Source organism: Heliangelus exortis, chromosome 5 (assembly GCF_036169615.1).
Source record: "Heliangelus exortis chromosome 5, bHelExo1.hap1, whole genome shotgun sequence".
NCBI lineage: Eukaryota > Metazoa > Chordata > Aves > Apodiformes > Trochilidae > Heliangelus > Heliangelus exortis.
Genome location: NC_092426.1, coordinates 5,594,028 through 5,614,871, shown reverse-complemented (window position 1 = coordinate 5,614,871; position 20,844 = coordinate 5,594,028). Strand labels below are relative to the sequence as shown.

Sequence of the window (20,844 nt, the reverse complement as noted above, 5' to 3'; positions counted from 1 at the left end):
CTGGCTCAAATCAAAATATCTACTTTACAAGTGATTTTTTTTCTTCTTCAGATCCACTGGGAAAGTAATAGCCACCAGTAAACTTCTGAATGACCAACAGATTGCAGAATGCAGTAAAAAACCCAAAAGTGAAAGATGATTTTTTCCAGAAAAGTGAGACCCCTCTAATTGCTGACATTGTGGAAGTCACCACTTAACACTGACCATCTTCAACCTTCTTAGCCAAAAACCAACTGCATGTGGGAAAAAGCTAAAATCCTCTTCATTATAAAACTTCAAAGGAGATCCCAGACTCTGAATTATCTACTCTCACCATTTTACAAAATTACTTATTCTACAAATCGTGTGGCTCAATCCTGCAAGCATAGTGCACAAACTGTCCCTCGTATCCAACAGGGATAACCTGGGCAAACAACACTCCTTCCACCAGAGCTTCAAGATTAGTTTTAGGTTGTGTGAAATCTGAATTTTCCAGATTTCAAAGCATGAGCTCAGGGTATCAGTATGAGCTCAAAGTATATTTCAAAGTATGAGCTCACATTTGGGTACGTGGTCACTTGTGCTGAGATGAACTGTTTGAAGGTAATGGAAGTCACACCGTAGCTACTGCAGCTAACACTCAACAATTAAACTCTGAAAATAATCCAGTTACTGGCACAGGCTGTTCATGACTGATGAACATTGCACAACAGAAGCATTTGAAAAGCAACTACAGCCTTTTGCATTTACAGCCTACCAGCCTAACCAGAAAACACCACACTGGGTGTTTTTGTTGGAAAACCCTGTAAAACAAGTCTGGTGACACCCACTGCAGCACAACCTGAACCCCTTGTACAAAATTAACCAGTCTAACAAAATTCCCCAGTAAAAACTGCTACAGTTGGTCATGAAACTCAAAGATCAGGCCACATTCCCAAGATGACCTAACTCAACACAGACAAAAACACACCTCAGTTTGTACTGGTTAAGTATAACCATTATCTGCAGCCCTACCATTACCACCTTCCCTCAGCAATCTAGTTGCTAGGGCAGGGGCATGTCAGCCCCAAAATGGGAACCACCACCCTACCTTATATTTCTTGCCAACAGGGGTTAACAGGGTAATTATAAATAAATAAATATGCACATTAATTCAGTGATCCTAGGGATGTATACAAGACTGTCCTTACTTTTCCCTCCTTTACATGTCACCTTATGCTTTGTGCTTTATCACTATCACGATGACATGCTGAGTCTTCAGAACCATTTTGTTTTAAAAAATAGAATACATGACTCAGATGGTTTAAAGATGTATATGCTTACCCCTAAAAAAAAAAACCAAACCCAACACACTCCACACCAAAATTTCACCTCTAATATCAATTTATATTACACTTTCCAGACCTGCCAAGTCCTTGACTGCAAAACTTTCAAGCCTTGGAACTGAAGCACCTGTGAAATACTGGCATTTAAGAACTGCAGAAATAAACATTACCAAACACCCCAAGGGAACTTCCTTGCTTATCAGCCCTTATGTAAATTTAATGCAACCTAATACCAAGATGGTAAATTTTCACATTTTATCTAAAAGTACTCCATTGGACACAAAGGGGTATTTTGTGCTGGTCATTCCCTCTTACCTGGCTGCTGAAGACCTTGACAAATCCTGAATTCACACACTCTCACTACTCGGTGCTCAACCACCCAGATACAGCCACATGCAACTGCTACCCAGACAGTGCACACAGAATTAAATCTCAGTCAAATTCTCATAGGCTTTAAAAGACAAAGTGTTAAAACTGTGGGAATGTGTATCGTGGAGGCAGCTTAAATATAATGAGGTTTAATTGCATAAAGATGTGGGTGCACTAATAAGATAATAGCATGTTCTGGTTCTGCCAGCTAAGCAGCAATTCTCACCCTGGGCACACGGTCCAACAGCTCACATTGACACCAGCACCTGCATCCTACCCCCACCTACACAGCAAAGAGTTGACAAAGCCAAACACGGGATTTCTGCTCAGCAGCTTTTAGCAAAACCAGATTCAAGTGAAGCTAAATGGCCCATTAAGTGGTCGTGACAAAAGAAGTTCTTGGTTTTTAACAATATACAAAATTAAGTCACTTTTTCCAGCCTGAAGATACCTGTTTAAGAGGCGTGTTAAAAGTCCATGCTTCATCATAGTTAAGTTAAAAATGTGTGTATAAGCTTCAAACTATTGCTTAGCTTATCTCAGACATAACATGTCAAGATGTGAATAGGTTCGGGTCTTTTTTACTACAAAAAAAAAAAAAAAAAAAAAAAAAAAAAAAAAAAAAAAAAAAAAAATCTGTCTAATCCCTCAATCAGCTACTACCCTCAAGGCAAGCTGACTTCATGGCTCTCTGGAAACTGAGGTCTCAAAGAAGAAGGGGAAACAAAACCTCAATATTTGGTGGGATTCAAGGAGGTCTTGGATTCTGCTTCATGCACTTAGTTGAACAGTCCCACAGGTACCACCAGTAAACAAAAACTGTTACTGTTTGCAAGATTAGGACACTCAAGACAAAAAAAACAAGCAAACAAACAAAAACCTACATAGAAAGAAGAAAAAAAAATTAAAAAATCGAAATAAAAACCAGATCAAAACACCTAAGAAAATGCTTATTACATGCATTAAGTAATTCCCATGTAAACAGAGTTTTTGCTTTTCCTAGCAACCCAGCGTGAATCTCGGACTGCCCAATGTTCCCCTCTGCAAGCAGCTCTAACACTGAGGACATACACACAGCCAAATATTGTAGAAAAAATCATCAGAAACTACTTTTCACTTGTACTTGCTGCAGACAAATCCTCCTCGGGCCTTTGTTAAAAACAAGGGCTATACAGTAGTAACAGATTACTAAGAGGGAACCTTAAACACACTTTAAAAGAAGTGAGAGCCTAAACTTGACATAAAACCCAGCACAACAGAGTACACCCCTGCTCTGTCCCACTCAGCAATACCAGCAAGGATGTTCCCACCACTAGAAAAGAAAAAAAGGTGTTTTTTTTTTCCTGTTCTGCAGGAATGACATGTCAACCATCAAATTCATATATAGCAGAAAAAAAACCAGGACAAGAACTGCATTGCCCAAAGGCCTGGTCCAAGACATGGAGTCTTTCATTCCCTGTTTTGGAGTTCAAAGAGTGCATATTTGGGCAAAGTACCAAAAAATTTAACGACACTCACTCTTAGCTGTCCTTCCTGAAGATCACCCTGCTGTAAAGGTCACACAGCAGAAATGCTTCCTCTGTATTTCATAGGCTGCTGATGCCACCTGGGGAAAATGCGTCAAGCCAGTCCCTCCCAGGGCATTCAGGAAAACCGGTTACAAGACAAAAGCCTTCCTCAGCTTTGAGGACTGTTTACAAACGTGATGAATGCCAGAGTGTGTCCTAGCATGCCAGCTCGAAAATAAGTGAGCACCTGGCCCCAAGCACAAAAGGCTGACTCACCTGTATGGCATCTATTATCCTCTGTAAAGACCCCAAGTTTGGCACTCCGGGGACACCAAGTCCTTTGGGGAGGCTAAGGAGAGCCTGACTTTTCTGGTCCTTCTCTCCACCTGCACATACAGCAGATCAAAGTTGTGGGATGGCTTTCCAAGCTAGGGGAGGAAGAAGACTTGCATCCATGGCATCACTTTCTGTCACTGCAGACACCCCCTGACACCAGCACACTCACTCTACACTTGGAAGGAAAAGGTAAAGAGCACAGAGCCACAAATACAGTCACCAATTGCTTAAACCTACACTCCATGAAGCTGTAACATCAGTGTTACTCCCCATCCCATCCTGCAGCTCCACTGAAAAATAACACATAAAACCGAGCAAACACTTCAGCACAAGACAATCTATCAACCAAGTCATGTGGAAATCGCACTTTTCTTGTTCCCACTATATCCTCACCATCCCTGCTCAAATTTGTTTACTTATTAGACTACAGGTAATTCAAGCATTTTTCCCTCCCCTGCACAGAACTATGAGCTGGGACTCAAAAGTCTTCTGGCTACTTAGTACTACTGCGTAAAAACACTGCTTAGAAAAGAAAAGAAGGAAAAAAAAAAAAAAAAAAAGGAGAAAAAGTAGCTTAGTGATGACAGTTGTAACACATCAAATATCAAACTTGATTAATTGACATTCCCACTCCCCTTTGCAGGTTTTGCTTGGCATTTTATTCACTTTCGTTTATTTAGAGAAGAAAAATATGCAAAATAAAACCCGTGGCTCTTACAAAGTACCATATTGTGCAGTGATCCTCCTGGTAAGCAGCAGCATCTCCTGCCAGCTTTTCCTTCTCTTTAGTGACAATGCTGCAGGGCCACTGTAAACAAAATCCCCCAGCACAGGTTTTGAAAGGACTGTGAAAAGATCTGAATGAGATCTGAAAAGTCTCCTCACTTCAAGGAAAAAGTTGAATCCTCCTCAGCGTAGCTCTTTTCAAATTGCAACATTTCCTGTAATCCACAAATGATCCTTTTATTCTCAGGAACATAAACTTTACATAACATGAAGAGACAGTTCCTTGAGATTTGTTTAAGCTAAATCCAAATCCAAGCTATGGTGTCTTTGAGTAAAAGAAAAATGGAGCCTCTGCATGCTCAGGCTGTCAACTAAAACAAACATATTAACTCCCCACAGTGTGTACTGGGGAAATTCTGTGGGATCATCTGAGCTCAGAGGTTTTTTCTGCATGACTGCCACACACCTACGTGGCCACTTTATGCTTCAGGAACCCTACCAAGACAGCAGCTCTCCTGGCACAGCACTGAAGCTACCAACAAAGTATACAAAAAAAAGAATACAAGCACTTAACACAGATGTTTATTTATTTATTTTTACTGGCATCACACATGGCTACTGTAATTGCAAGGTAGAGTCTAGTCCTATGGTAGCTTATCCTATATTTTTTTTAATTTGAGTTGCCAGTTTCCAACCCCACGTTCAAGCCTCAGTGCTTGTACAACAGCACCTGTACCCAGGAGCAGCACAAGGATTTAGCTGAGAACTTGTCTAAAACCCTAAAACCAATCATCTCCCTGACCTGGCTCACCATTCCCTGCCAGAAAAAGAGCATAGGAACACAATGATGAGACAGGCATGTGACACAGGGAACATCTGGATTTCAATTAGCAGGAGTGACCATGGAGACCCCAGTAAACACATGAATGTAGCCAGTAATTTGGGTTTTTTTAACCACATCACTGCTCATCTTTTCTTTGTGTCACCTTTACACGTAATAGGCATGACCAGTGATGTCTGATGCACAAAGCATACAGATACTTCACACCAAGGTCAGTCACAAAGCTCATATTTGCCAGAATATGCAGAGAGAGTCACAATGTTCTGTGCGCAATCAACAAGAGTAACATTGAAAGGGCACGATCACAGGTGTGCTAAGTGCAACCCTTCTGTTCATGATTCAGCTTAAAAATGCACAGATAAAACCTGCCCATGAAGGGCCACGGCTGCCAAAGTGTCTCAGAAAACACATGGGGGACCCACAGAAAAAACACAGAGGGGGCTGTTACACAACAGGTTTTCTCTGGGGGCAAACCAGAGCTTGATGCTGTGTATCCTCATCTCTTCCTGTTCCTGCACTGCTACTGCCACTTGCTCAGATGTGCTGATATAACTCTGTGTGACTGGGCAATAAAATGAAATAAATACAAATGAAGGAGGGGGGGACACAAACAAAAAAACAACCCCATGCTTCTAACAACCTCACTCCTTTTGAAACTCCACTGCTTCCCTTTTTTTACCCAGGTAAAACAAAACAAAAACAAACAAACAAACCACTTTTTTTTCCCCCCCCCCTCATTTTCCCCAGGACCAAATTTCAGCTTTAATGTTGCTCAGCAGTGCTGAGATGACCCAGTGCATTACCCACCCAAAACACGAGGCTGCAGAAATCACCAATGTGCTCCGTGTTGTAACACAAAAGAAAATCTCTCAAAACCTCCAAAAACTATACCGCAGAGCAAAGCTGAAATATAATGACCCTAACTAACACAAATTCCCTTTTCTGGAATACCCAACAGCTACTCATAGGATTGGCACAGTCTTAAGTTTAATGCTTTGCATTATGAGGCTCTAAAAAGGCTTCTACCTTTGTTTGCTGTGGAAGGAGGTTGTGTTTGAAGATTAAGGTAGATGGGAAAAAAGTTCTAACACTCCCTTTGAGAATGTTGGAGCATAGCTTTGAGATTCAAAGATGCCTGCAAAATCATGATGACTTTTCTCATAAGTAAGACAGAGGCAGCATTGCTTTTGTACCACGAGCTAACTACACAGGAACAAAAGGTTTTATATCCAGAGAGACTGAGCACTACAGGCAAGAAATCAATGATCCTCTAATTCACTACATAAAATTGATAATGTCTAGAAATTATCCAGATGAAGTGATCTCTGAATATGGTACAAAACAGGTCCTACAAGTCAAGAAACAGAAGCCTGCATCAGCAACAGTAAGCTACCACAATGGAATCAAGCTAGGACTGAATAAGGAATCCTTTTTTCTGACATTTTTCTAACCTCTCAGTGCTAAAACTCCAAAAGAGAACTTAGAATTTAGTTCTTATGTGCAATTTATATATGCCTCAAGATACTCTGATAAAAATACTTAAATTATCTTTAAACAATCTGAAAAAAAAAAAACCAAACAAAACTTGCAGGAATTAGGAAAGGCAAGTAAACAGAACTTTATTAAAGTAGTCCCTCCAAAATTGCACACAAAAAACCATTCTCTCATCATAAAATGAAGTAGGACTGGTATGCTTATTACAATTCCTATCTGAAAGCCAACCTAGTCAAGAGGTCAGTGTTGAAGACTGGCAACTAAAAGATCTGATGTCACTCAGCAGAAAATGAGGGACAGACATTTAAGAACTTTGAACTGGTAATTATTATTACTACTACTAAAAAAAAAAAAAAAAAAAAAAAACAACAAAAAAAGCCAAAACTAAACAAAACATCTCTACTTCATTTCAATCATCTTTAGCTTCTACTGTAAATAGTCAAATATGAAAAGTGCCTGCAATAGAACAAACTCCAAATCTACTACTGCTATCAACTCATCTTAAATAAACGATTTGCCTGTGTTAAGTAAACTATTTGACAGGGAAATGACTGTCAGAAAACCTGATGTACATTTTTTAGAAGTGAAAATAAATAGCATGGGTTTGATCCTGAAAATAATCATCACAGGAGTAGTCTCACTGGTTCTGTGGGCTGCTTGCATGAGTGAAGCTATGCTGGCATTCAAGCACCTGATGAACTGAGCCTGTCTTTTGAAACAAACCTTCTTAACACTGTTCTGTCATCTGTTCTGCATCCCAAGTGGCTAGGAAACAAGAATTCTAATTAGAAATTGCTATTTTTTAATTAGGCAGCATAAATTCAGTAAATGCAGGTATCAGTACACAGTGGAAGTGTCTGTCACTGCTGCGTATCTGACATTGCTCAGCATGAATTGCCTAGAACAAAACAGCACAGCAAATGTTCAGTTTCCTACTTCAGATCTCAGATTTACTTGCCCACACCAGCTCTTTTCTAGTAAAAGAATCTCTGAAAACCCAAAAAAAAACCCAGGCAGCTGCAAGGATGCCAGCTCCAGAACTGCACCTCCCAAGAGATGCCAGTCTGACAACTTCCCTTGCTCTGCTCTGAGAGGAGACCATGAAGGACAAGTGCTACCTCTTGCTAAAGATTCCATAAAATTCTGGGGCTGCTATACACCTGAAACAGAAAGAATATCCATAGAATATATTCAGCAAATAGTGTTCTATTTCTGAGGCTACTTAAATGTGCATTAAAAGTTAGATTAAAAAAATATGTGGGAAAACATCCTGATTAGGCCTGCTCATGAAAATAAGAACAGTCAAAAGCAATCAAAATATATGCCACACAAGTGAATCCTGAGTATTATATTAAGATTTCTCTTTTAAAACTCCCTAAGAGATGAAATGAAAAATTGCATACTGCCAAGAAAGGGGGTGGAGTGAATACCATTCTCTACATTGCCATTTGTGTTATAAATGCAATACTATGTGTACTGGTTATTAAATTCAATGTTTCTCATTCAACAGCATCACATTATATATGGTCTTTTTCTGCAATTAACCTTCAAAACAAGAATTAAATATTAATGGATGTCAATTGTGATAGGAGAAACAATAAAAAGACCATAAATTAAATAAGATAGAACAATAAAGTATTTCCACATGATCAAAACAATGCTATAAATGTTTTCTTATTCCAATTTAAAATGTAATTATGTACTCGTAGGTGTTGTTATTGCATAAAGTTTGGTAAACAATACCATGTTCTCAGCATCTCAATTCTCTCCCAATAAGAAAGAGCAAAACAAAATGATCTTTCCAGCTAGGCAATTAGTGCAACATTATTTGGTGCTTCACAAAAATCTTCAGCTTGGACTGTCCAGAGAGCAGTAGGATATTTTCAGTCTAATTCCTAGACTATTTCCATCTTCTGTAAGTAGTTATACACAATTCTGTATTTTGTTCAGTGTTTTCAGCTTTCCCACACATTCAGAATAGCTCCTTAGGTAAAAAATATAACGGTGGGAAAATAACAGGCTTGCTAAGAATTAAAAACACCAAACAAACAAACCACCACAAAACAGAAATACTCAAATATGATACTTCAAGAACAATGTCCTTGCTTCAAGGTAACTGCTTCTGTTTCCCGAGGCTGATTTGTATGAAAAAAATCAAAAATCAAAATAAAGGTCTAAGACAAAACATCTTTAACAAACTACCAAAAGCAGTCAAATGCCAACTGAAATAGCAGCTGCTTGATACCCAGATAGATGCACAACTCTTCCAGTGCTTTACCATACTGGTCATCAACCACTATTTTACGAATTGTGAATGACATGGGACATGCTGTTCACAAACAAATCTCATTTATGGCTATATTCAGTTGTTCCTGTTACCTGAAATTAGAATTAGCTCATTAAATATGAATAGGTTTCAGAGAATGTGGAGGCACAGCATTATATTGATGAAAGCTTCATTAAATTTTCAATGATATAGCTGCTTCTATATTTGTGAAGGAAGGACAGAGAGTAGAAAGAAACCAGGGTGATTCTCCTTCAGGCAACTTTGCATTTTTTACTATCCCTAAAAGGAACCATGGACTTTAAAAGAAAAGCTTGGACTAAATAGGTGTAAGAGAAAGCAATTGTTGTGTATTATATTTAATGAATTATTATTTCCAGATCAGCATTTGTCTTGTGTACTTTTGCCAATTATACAACTGAGGCTCAAGACAAGAGGAAGTGGTAGAAAGTCAGAAATCAGGTCTGAATGATCAAACTCAACTAAAATACAGACTGTGCTAGTTCTGAACTCAATGTCAGTCATCTCTAAAATACTCACTTAAAAAGACACAGGAAAAAAGTTTTACCTAGCAAGCAAGACATAACTTCTTGTGCAAGTAGCAACGTAAAAATACCTCCCAAAGTCATACAGCCTTATTTCTACTGCAGACTAAAACCAAGAAAAAGATCTGTGATAGAAAACAGACACAAGCCTACTATTCAACCAGATTTCTAGTATAATTATCTCCAAATCAATTAAAATCTCCATCTGTAAAACACCCCTAACCAAGCTACATGAAAGAACACAGAACCAAAAACACGAGTGTGAAAATTCAAGTGGTCTGATCCCTCTTGTGGTCACCCACTAGGATTTAAATGTATTGGATCTCCACATTACATTAGCCCAGTTTCCTTGAGAAAAAAAAAGCTTATGTGATCAGGCCATTCTCCAGCTCCTCCCCATCCACTCCCCTCCCTACCCATTACCTTGTGGCAACCAAGTCAGGCAGCAGGGTAGAGGCCTCAGTGCCACATTATTCCTCCTAAGAAGCCTGCACAATATATAACCAGGGCTTTACATATTTTCCCTACAGATAAAGTGCACAGCCTGCCCGGAACCTGCCAGGATGTAGGGTTGCTCCTTCCAGCTTGTTAGGATTGTCCTCTGGATAGGAAACACTCAACTCACAGACAGACAATGCAGGTTTATCCTCAGACTTGTTTACTCTGCCCTCTTCAAATCCTGCTTCAAAACATTTCCTTTCCCCTTCCCCCCCTTCCAGTTTTCTTTAGTATGTACACTCGGCATTAAATAACTGACCTTCTCCAAAGAAACCATGAGGCTGTATTATCCCCATGTTACCAGATAGGGAAATTAAGCCACTGTTATTAAAGCCTGAAGCATGCCCAAATTTCAGGTTCCTGGTTTGAGAGTGATTAGGATGATCAGCACTACAGAGGATTTCCTCTGCTCAGGAGCAGTGGCACAGAACCTGCACTTCTGCAGAGAGCCCCAGGGCTCCTGTGAAATCCTGGGCTCCAGGAATTTGGCCCACTCCACTCCAGGCCTCTGTAAAGTAACTCAAACACCGGGTGCTGCTCCATGCCAAAGAGGGGAGACAAGGTATCAGAGTGCCAACCCCTTCTGCATCCTTCCTTCTTTCCTTGACCAAGAATTCTGGATCCAGGCAGACTCCTTGCTCCACTAATTTCCAGTTAGGCATCTACACCTATTCACACTCAGGGATGTTCACTGTCCTTGCCTCTGAGCTTCCCATAGCCACCTGCTCCCCATGCATTCATCCTCCTAGAACTTCACATCTTCCTCTACGGTTCCTTGGCTCCAGTTTTTCTTCAGTCTCCCCAGACAGTCCTAAATCCTTCTCTCAAGTCTTCATGTAGTCATATCTATTTCTTGAACCAAGCCCCACTCACAGCCTTTGCTGTTTTATGCTCTGCCACGCAACAAGACTGTAACCCTTTCAGCTCCACACTACTATTTCAGGTTTTCCCAGAACCACAGGATGTTTCCCAGTCACACACTTACTGCAAAAGAGGAGGCTCCTTTCCAAAATCTGTCTGTAAAGGTTCCCATAGAGACCCCATGCAATTTGAATTTCCCTACCTAACCTCATCCCAAAGAACACATCTCCAGGGGGGCTGTACAACTCACACATCACTGGGATACTTTCCACATGGAAGATATAACTAATTTTGGCCATGTCTGTTCTGTCCTGTCTTACCTTTCCCCAAACAAGGCAGACAGAATAGAAGTCAAAGACTTGTTTAGCAGAAGTTTAGGCCAGTTTTTTTTTAAAACGAGTGGCAACAAAAAGGTTCAAGCAAATAGCCATTCTATATGAAGCTCAAACAAATAGCCACTCTAGACCAAGCTCAGCAGACAAATGTCTCTCCAGCTCCTTAAAAGTCTCCAACCCTACACTGCTAACAATATTCAGAACATCACATCACCCCAGCATTGCCCTCAGTCCTGTTCAACTCCCTCTGCCCCTTAAGAGGATACAACCATATTCCAAAACTAATGATAACTTTTAATTTTTCCCCCCTGGAACAAGGGCATCTTGGTGCTTAAAGGCAGCCTCCCATCTCTAGTCCACAGCACATCAGTCACAGGCTTATTTATCAAACTACACAACTGCCACCAAGAGTCCTTCCTGACGCCATCCATGATATGTAAGGACTATTTTTTTCAGTCATTCTAAGCCCGCAGACAGCTACATCCAGAAGCATTTGAACCCTTCTATTTATACAAGACCATCTGTATACACACACTAAAGTTTGCCCAGTCCCTAATCACACCTACAGATTGTTCAGCTCCTAATCCCCACAAAGATACCAATTTGTTTACAGAAAACACACAACAGGTTGCAAATAGGGGTGACAAAGGTGTTAGAAGTTTGTCTGTCCCTACCTCTCTAGGATCAGTCCTTCTTTGCCACCCTGGAACAGAGGCTGACAGCCTGGCCACAGTGCTTGGCATCCATAAAAACTGGGGAGCAGAGCATTCCTAGGGCTTAAAAATTTTACCTCAACATTGTTTCAAAACCAACCAAACAAAAAAACCTCTGTTCCTCACTCTGCCCCATCCCACTGTTCCCTAACTCTTTGCAGAAATGTTCATCTTCTTCTATAAAGGTAAAGAAGTCATCATGATCACATTGAGCCCTGGATTCTGCAGATGCTTAGACATAAAATTTTAGTGCCAGTCATTGAGGCAGGACTGAGAGAACAGGAAAAGTCATTACCTACATCTTTCCCCGTTCGGAGTCAAAACATTTATCAGACCAGATGATTTGCTCATCATCCCTCTGTGGCAGAGGCATCCTGTTCTCACTTCTCTAAACTTACTGGGATTTCACACAAAAAAGTTCTGAGAATTTCCTAATATGTTCTATCTCCCCATATGTTACATTCAAAGGTAGAATATAATAAAAAACTACTCTTAGCTATGACAAAGTCTAATTTTGTCTTATGTAGCAATAGTTCCTGCTGAATTCTGTTCTCAGATCCAGTCTTGTCAAGTTTAATTCTTGCAAACCATTTTTTTAAAAAAGATAAAAAAAAAAAAAACCAAACAACTAGATGTCATTATAAAATTTGTATCACTCTTAGGACTCCTTTTTATGATTTTTACTACAGCCAGAGTGGCCCTTCTGTGACGAAACATCCACTGTTCCCTGCACATCATTAAACCAAAGAGGGAACCAGCAACATGAAACTTGAAGTGTCCACAACACAAGCTCAGCTCTGCCTGTCCCATCCCCTATTACAATCAAGGAAGATTTTTTTATTTCTTAATAACCTAACCAAATCTGAACACTAGAGTACTCAATTCTATTTCCAAAATGCTGAGCTAGCTTTTCTTCAAACTTCACTTTCAGTTGTCCCAGGGAAAAAAAATAGCCTAAAAAAAGAATACCCAAATCCCCAAACAAAGAGCACACACAAAAATGCAACTTCTAAGTACTCCAAGAGGGCACTTTCAGATCTGCTCTGTGGAGAATTTACAGGAAGACACACTTAAAAATTATTCAGGAATATGTTTGCTTAATTTCATAATTTTTAAGCCTATGAGTATCACTTACTAGCATTTGGGAGATACTGCAGCCATGCAGAAGCAAGTCACAAGTCCATCTTCCTCAGAAACTCATGGAACTATCAGCTTTAATTAGAAGGCAGGAGATGCAACTAAAAAAAACCCAAGATGAAATTGTTTAAAAGGTTCCTGTGTTTGCTGTCTTTTTGAGAAGTACTTATTTTAACCATAGAGATTTACCATACCTGTGTTGGACCATTACACACTGGACATTCACCATGTTACCCAACAAAAAGGGTCAAGTACTTCTGAAGACTCCTGGAGCTGGGCACCCAAGCCCATTAGCCATGTTCAAGCTGAAAATTTAGCCAGACAATTTTCAGAACCAAGGAAAAAGAATTTTTTCAACTGACTGACTGGAGAGCCAGGTTATCAACAGTAGCTTTCCTCTTGCCAAGGTTACATCTCGGAGCAGAACTACAACTTCAGTTGCTGAGAAGTACTTAGGAGGAGTGAAGTAGAGAGCTCTGCAAGCTTTGCTAAGCAGACAAGATGTATTACTAAGCAGACATGCCAATTGTTAGCTCAACAAAGAGAATTTTCCAAATATGTCAGATTTATAACAAAAGAGTAATTATGACTGAAGCATTAAACACCACTGCATCAGAAGTACTAAAAACATGATTCAGAGCCAAATTTTAAAGCAAATGCTCATTGTCAAAACTGGATGGCAGAAGGAAATAACCTCTTGGGGATTTCAGCAATGATTTAATCACCTCCCATGACTAACTCAGAGAGACTTTGGAAAACTAATGGGATGGAACGGAGTCCAGAGAGCATCTAATCCCAATTAATAAAACCAGGAATAACTCTAAAAAGATGAAGAAGAAAGATGACCTAGATTTTTATTCCCTAAGAAGTCAGGAAAAAAGTTTTCTTTCTGAGGGAACACATTCCATTAAAAAAAAAAAAAAAAAAAAAAAAGAGAGAGAGAGAGAAAGAAAGAAAGAAAAGTAATTTTCCTTTGAGAATGCAGACAGGCTACAATTGTACAACTATTTCAAGCAAGCACCTTACTTACTTAACCTTACTTCCCATTGTATATCTGAAAAACATAAGCAAAAGCCTCCCTCCCTGGTGTTTCTCCCAAATCACCCAGGAAAAAATATGGCAGTTGTCTCAGAGATATGAATTAATGGCAATAAAATACACTGGCTAGTTTTCACTACTTATCTCTGCAAAGAAGGCATTTTTAGAACCACACAAAGATCCTGTTCAGGTTGATATTATTAGCTCCCTGTAGTCCCAACCTCCTCTGGTAAACCAAGACTACTAAAGCTTTTCATGCAAGTAAGGATCTACCCTCCAGGAATCTAATTTGAGATGTGATTTGGCAAGAGTAGCAAGAAAACAAGCAAGAAACAAAACAAAGCACGTGCTCTCCCAGATAAGCCAGCTCTTGAAGCATACAGCCTCACAAAATGGCACAAACTAAATAATGCTGACACAAAAAGGACCTTCCTCAACCATATTCTGACCTTACTTGTACACCCATGTTCCTACAGATTACCTTGCACCACCTCTGATGTCTCAAGCCAGGTCAACACACTGATCCTGTACAAATACCACTGCACTAAGCTACCCAAAGAGCTCCTCATTTTCTGCCACGGTACCAAACTGGATCAGCTCCTACAAGGACCCAGTAAGCACCAGTCTGGCAGCTTTTTCCCCTTGTGTCTGCTGCCTGTCCAGGGGTCCTGCATTCACATGCACATTTTGATGGTTCAACCACCACTACTCATTCTGTTTACACTCATGAGGCTGCACCTCAGCTTCTCTGTTAACAGAAATCTGGTGGCCTAAAAATCACATACATCACAGTCCACCTTCACATTACAAATGATAGTTCTGAACATAGTGTCACTGTTCTTTTATACCTGGCATTTAAGAAGCTTTCTTTCAGGAAAAAAAAACCCAACTTGTTGAATAAAATTAAAACATTAATTTAAGCACCAAATTCCCACATGCTCGAGTTAAAAATTACAGCTCTGGCAGATTTTCACTGCCTACCTCTAGTTAGACTTCTTCACTCACTTGGCTGAAGTACAATTTTATGTTATTTTCCACAATCTCCAGGGCTTCCCCCCATCTTAGAAGAAAGGCATTTTCTTGAACCACACTGCAGAGAAGAATGCAGCAGGAAGCCAAGCAATCCTTTCACTTGGAAAGAGTTTAAACAAGATGCCAAACTTTTTTCCAACAACTCCAGCCCCACGCACTGGCATGAGATCCCACTCCCCCAAATTCACTGGGGATGCTCCTGCTTCCAACTCCTGGGGAATTTGACAGCCACAAAACTCCAAATGCTCCTAACATAAAAATAAATAAGCAAATAATGAAACCTTTGTTTCTTCACTTTAGCAGCCCTTAGCACAGCAATTAGAGATCTTGGAGGATGCACTTACCCCCTAATGAATCCCTGGAACAGTCATAACAGGGTGCAGGGCAGATTACAGAATCCCCACAACACAACTCAGTGAATTGATGTCTCCCCTGAGCAATACAAAGCTGGGCCTAGAGATAGGAAGTGTTGTTATGCTGTCTTTATTTTGAAGCATTATTAAGAAGTTAAATGAGAAATAAACACAACTCTCTCTGGGAAAAGGAAAAAAAACAGTAAATAAGGAGCCTAGACACCATTCCCTAAGTCTCTTACAGAAAGGAAGACACCAGAAAAGTTTATAATAGAGCAAATACATTTAACTACCACCCAAAACTGAAGCCCTACACAAACAAAACCCAAAACATTACACTGGCATCAGCTGAAATCAAGTCTTATTACTTTTCTGTGGATGCTGCTCTGGTACCTGTGCCCGTCTCCCAGAGAAGTCAAGCATGGGAGCCACTTTGCAGAGACAGCACAAGGTGGTGTGACACAAGAGGAAAAGGAGTATCTTTGCTTCTGCTGGTCTGCAGACACCCACACTTCCTCTCTACAAGTCAAGATGGGTCACAGAGAGCTGGAGCAGCAGGACTGACCCTGAAGAGTCTTATAGTTTCCCTCCTTCTCCCTACAGCATGACAACCAAGTTGAACCAGGAGCCCCAGTTAACTACCTTTTTTTACCTAAGACTGTTGCATGTGATTGTTGGAGACATATGGTCCAAGTTTACAGCCTACAGCAAATGTCTTTGCCCAGCCCTGTTTGCAGTAACAACCTTGACATTCTTTTAATGCAGTTTTCAATGGATGTATTTCCTTTCCTCTTTATGTAAGTAAATCAGGGTGATATGCTTAACCTGCCTCCTAAAACTCAACACAGGCCATGAAATTCAAGCAGGCAGAATAAAAGATAATTCATGGTCTCAGATGAAGCCAGGTGGATTACAGCTCCATTGGCAAGCACGCACCCAGCATCTGTATGCTCAGAAAAGACATTAGGAATTGTCTGAATAATCAAAAATTGTCATGCATGCACAGAGGCTTTTTAATATAACTCTTGAGAGAGAATTTTTAAAAGGCAAAGCCATCAGCGTGCCTTAGAAACTAATGCATTGCAGAACTTTAATCAAGCATTGCTTCATAATTAGACACACTTTCCCCTGAAAGAAAAGGCATCTTTAAAGCCAAGTATCTGATGCCTTGAACCTCCGTTATACTCAACAAAATAAACTTTAAAAGACATTCATTATTCTTGAACTGAGCATTTCCATACTAAATCCCATCCTAGAACAACTTTTAACTGCTAATTTATCATCCTCCCTCCTGGTGACAGGGAAGATTTATAGTGGAAAAGGCTTATTTAACATTACTGTAATGCCAAAAACACATGGTATTACACTTTTGAAGATACTGGTCGAGAAGCAATAACTAAGGAAAACAAAGTACTAAGAAATAACCCCCTCCCCTCAAACCATTCCCACAATTGTAAGGCTTGGCACTGCTCCATTGGAACGAGACGCAGTGGAATCCCAACTTGAAGGATGTTTACAGTCGAGACCCAATGTCCAATTCCATCCCCTCACACTCATCTGCCTATCCCTTATCTCCACTGCAGCACTGCTGTGCTTATCAGCACACTGACCCCTGCTCTGCCACGAGCGGACAGGAACACATTCCTGAGCCCCACTGAGCCCAGAGGAACTGAGCATGGCAAATGTGCAGCATGAGGAGAAAGCTGCTATGGTTTGTTCAGGGCACAGTGACACAGGAAGGTCTGCAAAGGACAAGGGAAGAGAAATGCTTTTTGCATATGTTGGTGGTAGGATCAGGAATTCATTCGTTGGCAGGCTCAAGGTCCCAGTAAGAGAGAGATCCAAGGGCAACACAGGTACCCTAACAGAGAGCATCTACCCCAGATGAATGAGTTTTAAATTAATGAAGTGAGGAAGAAAAGAAGAATGAACAGCCAAACCTCTAAAGCACAGGACTGCGTAGCAAGAGGAACCTTCACTGGAGGCATCTGTCAAAAAAGGACAAACAAGACACACATTGCCTAACAAGTACTCAAATATTTGAGATTAACTTTGTTTATATAGGAGGTGAAAAGGGAAAAAAAAAAAAAAGCAAAAAGCAAAAAAACCCCACTATGATAAAAGCAAGGATCTTCGAGTTAATTCTAACCATAGGAGAGGAACTTGCTAAGAACAGGAAAGTGAAAACAAGTTGGCTGACAAAAGACATAAGAAGGCAACTCTCAATATTCTTCAGAAAGGCAAACCAGAGAGCCACAAAAATAAAGACAGTGAACTATTGGCTAAACCACAAGCTATCTCAAACCCAGGAGGAAGATCTGAAGCTTACTGAGACATCATCTCAGCTAAGTATAGGCTCTTTAATTATTTGAAATTCAAGAGATTTAGCACAAATACAAATCAGATCACTGAAGGTCACTTAATAAAGTGAACAGCACAGTTACCAAAATAGAAAAGGTCAAAGCATTAGGAAAGAAAATACTGGGAGGCAACACTGAGAATAACTTGAAAATATTCCTTCAAACTGCCTGCAGAGACAGAAAGAGCAGTTAAAGTAGGAGCACATTAAACCACTATTCAGTAGGAAGGAAAAATCTCTTAACAGATGATGCTGAACTGCTTGGGATATTTTTTGCTTCAATTTTCATTTGCCAAGACTTAACCAGCTAACATAACTCATATCACAGCAAAAGGAGCAAGAACACAAGCTGGAACTGGGAAACAGATTAGAGCAACTGCTCCAAACCTCCTGAGCCAAAAAAACAAATAAAAAAAGGAAAAAAAAAAAAATCAAAACTTCTGAGGTATCTTTTATAAGTGACCATCAAACAAGAAGCATGATAAAGGCCAGATGCTTCTGCAGACAATCTAATAAGCTTCCATAAATGTATGGTCTTATAGCACATAGAATCACAGAATGCATTGGGTTGGAAGGGACCTTTAAAGGTCACCTACTCCAAACCCCTGCAGCCAGCACAGGACAGCCAGGACATCTTCAACTAGATCAGGTTGTTCAGAGCCCAGTCAAGCCTGATCTTGAATGTCTCCAGGGATGAGGCATCTGCCACTCCCCTGGGCAATCTGTTAGGTTTTCACCAATCTGGTAATAAGGAGCTTCTTCTAATGTCTCATCTAAATCTACCCTACTCTAGTTTAAGACCATTGCCCCTCATCCTGTCATTACATGTGACTGCAAACAATCCTCTCCAGCTTTCTTACAGGCCCATTTCAGATACTGGAAGGTCACTTTAAGGTCTGCCAGGAGCTTTTGCTTCTCCAAGCTGAACTTTGTAGGAGAGGTGCTCCAGCCCTCTGATCATTTCTGTAGCCCTCCTCTAGACCTGCTCCAAACAGGTCCCTAAACCTGTTATCCCATAAACGTTATCAAAGATCAGCTCTGCTCTCTGTGTGAAGCTCCAGCAGCTTGAAGAGGGACAGCCTCACCTGCCTCTAAAGAGCAGGAAACCACATACACAGGGAGACACACACCAGTCAGAGTTACCCTCAGTCCCTGGAAAGATGATAAGATAAATAATCAGACAAATGACTTTTCTCCTACACATTCCAGATAATGAAGCAGATAAGATCCCAACACACAATTTGTTCAGAGCAAATGATATCAAATGAATGCAAGTTCCTCTGATGACACAAAAACCCAGACAGTGAAGCAGCAACCAGGAGGCAATACAGTTTTCATCTAAGTGGACTTTTGACACTCTTAAATTAACAGTCAAATAATCTAAACAAATACAGTAAATCCTGAAGTACTGAGAGATTACTAGAAAGCCCATGCCCAGAGATAAGTTATCATTATTTCACATAGAGAGAAAATAAGCAGCAAACCCAAACACACAGCTCTAATCTTTTAGCAGTCTCCACTAGTTAAAAAAAAAAAAAAAAAGAAATGTAGGAAAAGGGGAGAGAAAAGCTATTTAGAAGGAACTTGCTGCAAGCAACTCTGTATTTTGCTCTGCCTCCATCTGATTTCTTAAGGTACAAGCAACAACTTTGAAGATTTCCCAAACAACACCTTGTCCACAAACTATACATTGGAATATACCAGACAGAAACTTTGTTTTTTTTTTTCAAGAGAGGATAATCTGAGACAGTTGCAAGCACTTGGATGGATTAACTCACAATCCAAAGTCACTTGAAGCAAGTGCAAAAGTCACCTGAAGTAACACCCAGTTTGAGAGAGCAAGATGGGAAGAATAACACTGTCCTGGGTTACCCAGAGAAGGTGTGGATGCCCCCTGCTTAGAAGTGTCCAAGGACTGGCTGGGTGGGGCTTGGAGCAATCGGGTCTAGTGGGAGGTGTCCCTGCTCCTGGCAGGGGGATTGGAACTGGATCATGTCTAAGGTCCCTTCCAACCCAAACCATTCCATGATTCTATGACAATAACCAGCTGCATAACAAAACACAGAAAGCAAAAGTTAAATACTGTTCTGCCCAGAGATTTGTTGAATGGTAAAGTGCTAAAGAATCTGGGGTTTATGCTGAATGTTAATCAGACGTTATCACCACAATAAATAAATAAATACACTGCTCCCAAATCACTCAACACATTCCAGCAGAAGAGGTAGAATAAAGAGCTCACCAGGTGTATAAAATGCACATTGGAATTCTTAAATGCTGAGATTACAGCAAATAAATCTAGATCAGGGATTAGAAGTATTTGCAATGGTAGGAACTATCAGACCAGATTACCTAAGAAGGGTAAATCTCCATCAGATACTTCTGTTAGCTCAGTTTGAGAACTAGTTAGACATTCCTTCATTGTGCCTGACCCACTGGGAATTTATGAAAGAACAAATCTCAATTACCTCCCTTTTTTCTCCTCAAACTTCATTCACAGGTGCTTCATCTGAGTTTCCAGCTTCTAGGTCAGTTATGATGAGGATTTATTAACCATTACTAACAAACAGCTTCCAGCATGAAGGCTTTGTAACACCATATGGAAGTAACAATAAAAACACAAACTTAAAGGGCTTCTTGGAAGAATATTACAGACAAAAAGTGACTAACTTGAACCACATCAGGGTGAAGAGTTCTCAACTTGCAGACATTACATTTACATTACAACAAAACCAAAGAAATCCAAAGATCCTACTTACACAGTGATTTCAACTTTACCCTCCCAGATACATGTTTTAAAGCAGTGGTGTCCAGCTGCAGAGACTCCCTTTGCTGGGAAGGCAAAGAAAAAACTAACAGATATTGTTGGGTCCAGGAAAGGTTGGTCTGGGGAGGTCTGCATAGCCCTCTCCAAGCAAGCACCACGCAGAGACAGCTGCTTTGCTCAACCCAGAACCACACAGACCCAGACCATTGATCTGGGCTTGGACAAAACTCTTGTCAAATAGAGCAGTGCAAAGAATCATAAAATCATAGAATCACAGAATCAGATGGGTTGGAAGGGACCTCAGAGCTCATCAAGTCCAACCCTTGATCCACTCCCACTGCAGTTCC

At 40.3% G+C, this 20,844-nt stretch overlaps 1 protein-coding gene and 1 long non-coding RNA gene across 2 annotated transcripts in view; one reads left to right on the top strand and one right to left on the bottom strand.

Annotated features, from left to right (window-relative positions):
* The window catches only part of MNAT1 (MNAT1 component of CDK activating kinase), a 122,750-nt gene that overhangs the window by 99,691 nt on the left and 2,215 nt on the right, over positions 1 to 20,844 (bottom strand). The window lies entirely within an intron of this gene.
* Positions 2,263 to 20,844, top strand: part of LOC139796838 (uncharacterized) — a 57,903-nt gene continuing 39,321 nt past the window's right edge. The window contains exon 1 of the long non-coding RNA XR_011726161.1: positions 2,263 to 2,311. This is a non-coding gene — a long non-coding RNA (uncharacterized lncRNA). The remainder of the gene's footprint in view (positions 2,312 to 20,844) is intronic.